Consider the following 5,779-nt stretch of genomic DNA (forward strand, 5'->3'; position numbering starts at 1 on the left):
GTCAGCTGACTTTGGAAGCCTGAATTGTGGTGGGAGCCTCTCTCTGCTCTCTTTATTTTTTTTATTTTTTTATCATCTCTCATCCTTTTTCTCACCAGAGAAAGTGGCAGTCAAGTCTAGTTTAAAGAGAAAAATAAACAGACTGGTTATCCACAGGAATGGGAAAGCTGCTTTTGTCCCATTAGGAACATCTGTGTGTGCGGTTTAAGATCACAGCAGGATGTGTGTGTGGGACTTTGAGCATGTCACAATTGGACTCGTTTCTTAAACTCATTCAATACTTGCATACTCAAATCAACTGTGTAATTGGGTACATATCTGTGAAAACGGTTATAGTAATTTACAAGAAAATAGGACAATAGACTATGCTTGCTTACACGCCAAAACACACGCACACACACGCGCACACAAACACATGCGTACACACAACAGTGGACCTGTCATGTGTCATGGAGACAGGGTCAGATACTGCTTGATGTGTATGGCGGTTATATCGCTTGGGAAAAGGACTAAAGATCTAACTGAGGCTGCATAGGGGCCAACAAAAACAGCATGAACGGAATATAACACGAAAGAGAGAACACTCACATGGACAAAGGGGAAGTCTTTCAAATGACTCCATAGAATCAGAGTTGTAAAATTACAGCTAATGGTCGTATAGTCAGAAAATGCCATTTCCTTGCACATTTCTGAATTGAGACGATTCTAAGCATAAACACATTTGTTAATGCAACGTTGGACATGCAAACACAGCTTGGACTTCAACATTGACTGACATTTATAGCACCGCATTTCAATATGCTTACAATTTAAAAAAACGAATTAGAATGACTGCTCAGATTTCTCAGAGAAATCAACTCGATTTCAGAGAAGTCAGGGTGCCCCCTAGCGGTATGTGTCATAATGACATATATGTTTACTTAAGGTGTTTTTAATCATGGGAAGCAGAACGGTTGCTATTTGAATTATGACACGTGATATTATAACATAATATAAAATAGCATTTTCTTTTATTTTTAGTAAGGTGAAAATCACTTTATATTGTTGGGTAATAGTTAGGACATCCCCCCAACTCCCTAACATGCATCAACACTATCCACACGTCAGTGGACAAATTTATGATCTTTCAGGACATATGGGCTTTTCAATCAAATCTTTGATTGAATACTTTGCTCTCCTCAGCATTCGCACAGTCTAAAAAACACACATTGTTGACAGAGAGTGTCTTGAGCAACATCATTTACCACTTAGGCCCCTCCCAGAGGAGCACGCCATGCCTAATGCGTGGCAGATAGCTTGATAGCTCTGGCTTGTGTCGAGAAGTGCACGTCAATCAACAGCTCGCGTCAACGTCACAGAGGCAAAGTGTTCCTGAAAGATCTTTTTACTGAGTGCCTTTCTATCCATCGTCTAACACACATCCACCCATGCACAATCACACACGGCCATTTCCATCTCAGCAATCACTTCTCCTAGAGTTCTGCTCTTCGGACGTGTAACAGTAATTGAGGTTGTTCCCTTGGGTGCCGTGCATTCTGGGCCGTTAAGTGCTGTTTCTTGTTGTTCTTCTTCTCTCCGAAGGCTTGTATTTTGGCTATTGTGTTGTTTCCTCCTGCTCTACTCTAGAACTTTAAGTCACGAGCCGATTTACGCGTATCATTAGAGCGTCCTGTCGGATGTTGGCCTTCTATCCCAGGGCTGTATTAATCAATAAGACAAAAAGGATTTAGATGTTTTTTTTATAAGCACGCAAGTCTCATGAGAATTGGATGTGTATCTAAAAACATGACCAAACAGCTGCTGCCAGTCATTTTTTTTTCCTTCCTCCACACAAACTTCTTCTAAAGCGAAGCTGGCACTCAAGTCAGTCAAGTGTTCACATGCCTCGCTGGCCTCACTACTTGCCACATCAGACCCGGCTTCAGTGCGCCCTCGTGACCTTTGTGTGCGATCATGACGTCGTCCGTCCAGAAGAGGGAGTGATTGATCTGGATTGACACAAACAGCCAGTGCCCTAGCTGGCCTGTCACACAGCATCACCGGGTCATTGCATGCCTGAATGGCAGATGAGGAAAGGAGTGAGAGGAACACATAGGCGATGACCTGCTCACTTTCATGTGGTTGGAGCTCATTTGGACACAAATGAAAGGTTTTGGTTTGACAGCGAAGTGTGAGAAGTTAGTCAAGATGCTCGAAAATACACAAAAAATTTCTCAATAAGAGTGCAGACATCCAGTAAGGCCGTTCACTCCATCCTGCTCTGCATCTGCTCTAACAGACACACTGCCACAAATTGTCCGCTCAACAAATCAACCTATTAACAGAATACTTAAGCCTCAAGTCAAATCACGATTTTCTATGCAATAAAATGTTCCGTGTCATCACAAGTTTAAACACAACATTCTGATTAAAATTGCTCTGTGGAATATGAACCAAGCAGCAAAATCTACCCCTTTTCATCCTTCTCCATTTTGTCCCTTGCTTTCAGCTGAAAATTGCATCACAGTTGCTCAGGCCTCAGGAAATGAGCAATCATGATTGAGTTTGAGAATGTTACATGACCAAACCCAATAAACAGGTGAAGCGCACAACAACTGTAGCAGTAACAAAGTGCTGTACATAATTTATAATACAAAAAGACAGTAATAACTCCATCACAAATAAGTAATTGTTATATATACAATAGGTCCCATAGCGCATACAGGAGGTGCCTTTTTATTTCATATATATATATATATATATATATATATATATATATATATATATATATATATATATATATATATAAAATTAATAATAAAAAATAAGAGCATTTGTATGATACTACACATTAGTTTAATTTGTAATAGCATATAGTGTAGTTTTTCATGTACACATTTTACACTGATTTTTATACATGCATACATACATATGTACATATCTTCTATGCATTTATACAAGTGACTTTGCTTGCATGTTAGTTTGTCAGTTCGAGTCACAACCATTTTATACAACTTGCATTTTATACAAATTTTATCTCACCTGTGGGAGAGGCCCTAATCACAGTTTCCTATTGCACAAGCATTTAATTCCGTGGGCTGTCACCTTATCGTGGTGAAGGGGTCCGCTTGTCCCAATTGTCCTTGGAGCTAAGTTGTCTGGGGATTTATGCCTCTGGCAGAATCACCCATGTTACTGGTGAGTGACCAGACTAAGCACGGCTCATAGAACCCTTTTGATGAGTATAGTATCATGGTTGGATCATGTTTTCCCTTGCCCAGACGGTTGTCACCAGGGTCAACCTCTGGAACCAGGCCTGGCTTGCTGGCATTGTCGTTCATCCAAGGAGCCTGGCCTGGCTCAGTCTGAAGAAGTAACATGGTGCCCCTTCCCATTAGCTCACCACCTGTGGGAGAGGCCATAAGAGTTGGCTGCAGTGTGAGCGGTGGTACCAGTTCAAGCATAAGGGTGTCCATACCTGCAATTGGCAGCAGAGGACCCGAGGCTGCCATTCGATGATTGACTTTGTGGTCAGGTCATCGGATTTCCAGATACGGGCTGTTTGGCCCCTGTACCACCATTGTCAGAGTTTGCCTGCAGTAAGTCAAATTAGTTTCCAGTGAGAGCTGTTCTCTGCCAAGGCTGCCTTTTGTCACAGATTCTGTTCATTACCTTCATTGACAGGATTTCTAGGCAGGAGGTCTGGTTTGGTAGTCTCAGCATCCTCCCTCAGATCCTGCCCAAGTGGAGGAGTTGAAGTATCTCGGGGTTTTGTTCACGAGTGAGGGCAGGGCAGAGCAGGGGATTGACAGGTGGATTGGTGCAGCGTCCATTATGATGCAGACTCTATACCGGTCTGTTGTGGTAAAGGAGCTGAATCGAAGGCATCTGGTTAGGATGCATCCTGGATGCCACCCAGGGATGATGTCCCACCAGGAGGAGGCCCCAGGGATGACCCAGGATACGCTGAGGAGACTATGTCTCTTGGCTGGCCTGGGAACGCCTGGGGATCCCCCTGAACGAGCAAGACAAAGTGTCTGGGGAGAAGGTAAATCTGGGCTTCCCTGCTGCAGCTGCTGACTTGATGGATGGATGGATGGATGGATGGATGGATGGATGGATGGATGGATGGATGGATGGACAAACATTTCACTGTCGTTAATTAAAAATGACACAACATTGCCTTATTGCTTTGGTCTGTTGTTGACTGTAAATGCAATATAATCTTATTCCTGAGATGTCACCACACTGAAGTGTGTCATATGCTTCAAACCACTAAACCATTTTTAGCGCAACTGCTTCTAATTGAGTCAGTGTTTGAGAAATAAGTGTGCAAACTCACCACTCTGATTCATTTCAAACACTTTGAAACAATGACCCATTTCGGTACAAAAGTTTCAGATTGAGTCAGTGGTTCATAAAGTTTAGTTTCTTCACTACTACTAAAGGCACTTGCAAAAGGCAAGGAAAACAATGAACCTTAACTAGGGAGCGGGGAACAAAACTTAAGCCAAGACTAACGAAAATGCAAATGCAAAGTATGATTTAACCAGAAATCCAAAGTAAAGCAACCGAAAACAAAAAGCAAATCATCATTTTTCATTAGCGCTACTGGGGGCACATAGGACCGCTTATTCCCTTACCAGATATAGTATATAATAAAAATGCCATTTTTTAAATATGGTCAAACTACATATATTTGTTGTTTTTTATTTTAATTTAACCAATTTACAGAACTGTCGTAATGTATTATACTGCTCAGCAGAATATCTACAAGATATTCTCATCAACCACATTGTAATCTGTTCTGCCAGGACCCGCTTTCTTTTCTTCTCTGATGCACAAGCACAGCTTTGGGTTTGGAGGCGTGAATAAGCAATGTCTAACATCTCAGTGTAAACACTGTTATTACAACTTAAAGCTGTTCATCTCCAGTAAAATTATTTTGTTTTTTTTCAATAATGAATCTAATTCACCTTTCTAAGTGTGGGTGCATGTTACATGCAGGCAGTATGCATTCAGGTGCCTATTTGATATGAATCATCCAAAGTGGCACAGGATCTATCAGTCAAAAGTTGTTGAGAAAATGTCTTGTACTGTGGTTGAAATGGAACAGGATTGTGTACGCCTTCGGAAGATACACTGACAGTAGGTTCTTGGGACTCCAAAAAAAAAACAGCAGCTTTATTTATCTGCTTTGCTTCTTGTCAGCATTTTCTTAATTGCTCTGCTTTTTTAACATATTTACCTGGTTAGAAAAAAAAGTGATCCTTAAATAAACCTAGATGTATATCTGAACAAACCCATTTGCCCTCAGTATTACACACAAATGATTTAACAGTAGAATGATTTTCAGGCACACTCTTCACAGTTAATTTTCTATTTATTAGGCTCACTTTATATTTCAATCACAAAGTCTGTTTAAAATTGCCATTATTGATCATAATACACAGACAAAAAAATGCAATCCGCGGGAAAAAAATTGACCTAAATGTTTATTTAAGTCATATACAGTACTTGACGCTTAATAATTAGGAAGGTAGTGTATGTATGCGTACAAAATACAGTGGAGACAACATGTGTGTGAGCGTGTGTGTGTGTATACGCACGAATATTTAATGTAAATGTATCAAATCACGTTTAAATATACAATAAAGTTGTCATTATTTTGATAAACTTTTTTTCTGCTAACTCAAGTTGCCTCAAAGAGGTCATAAATTGGCAAGCAACCATAAAGGCATTTTTTTGAGGGTCAGGAAAGAAAGTTTAATGTGCTTTACTTTTTTTATTTGACTTTTTT

At 40.4% G+C, this 5,779-nt stretch overlaps 1 long non-coding RNA gene across 1 annotated transcript in view; it reads right to left on the bottom strand.

Moving 5' to 3' along the window:
- Window positions 1-2,902: 2,902 nt before the first annotated feature.
- Window positions 2,903-5,779, bottom strand: part of LOC148414103 (uncharacterized) — a 4,809-nt gene continuing 1,932 nt past the window's right edge. The window contains exons 2-4 of the long non-coding RNA XR_015867646.1: window positions 3,652-3,994; window positions 3,458-3,573; window positions 2,903-3,385 (exon numbers count right to left, since the gene is read on the bottom strand). This is a non-coding gene — a long non-coding RNA (uncharacterized LOC148414103). The remainder of the gene's footprint in view (window positions 3,386-3,457; window positions 3,574-3,651; window positions 3,995-5,779) is intronic.

The sequence above is a fragment of the Hippichthys cyanospilos genome, chromosome 13, assembly GCF_059441005.1.
Source record: "Hippichthys cyanospilos isolate Australia breed blue-spotted pipefish chromosome 13, RoL_Hcya_1.0, whole genome shotgun sequence".
Classification (NCBI taxonomy): Eukaryota; Metazoa; Chordata; class Actinopteri; order Syngnathiformes; family Syngnathidae; genus Hippichthys; species Hippichthys cyanospilos.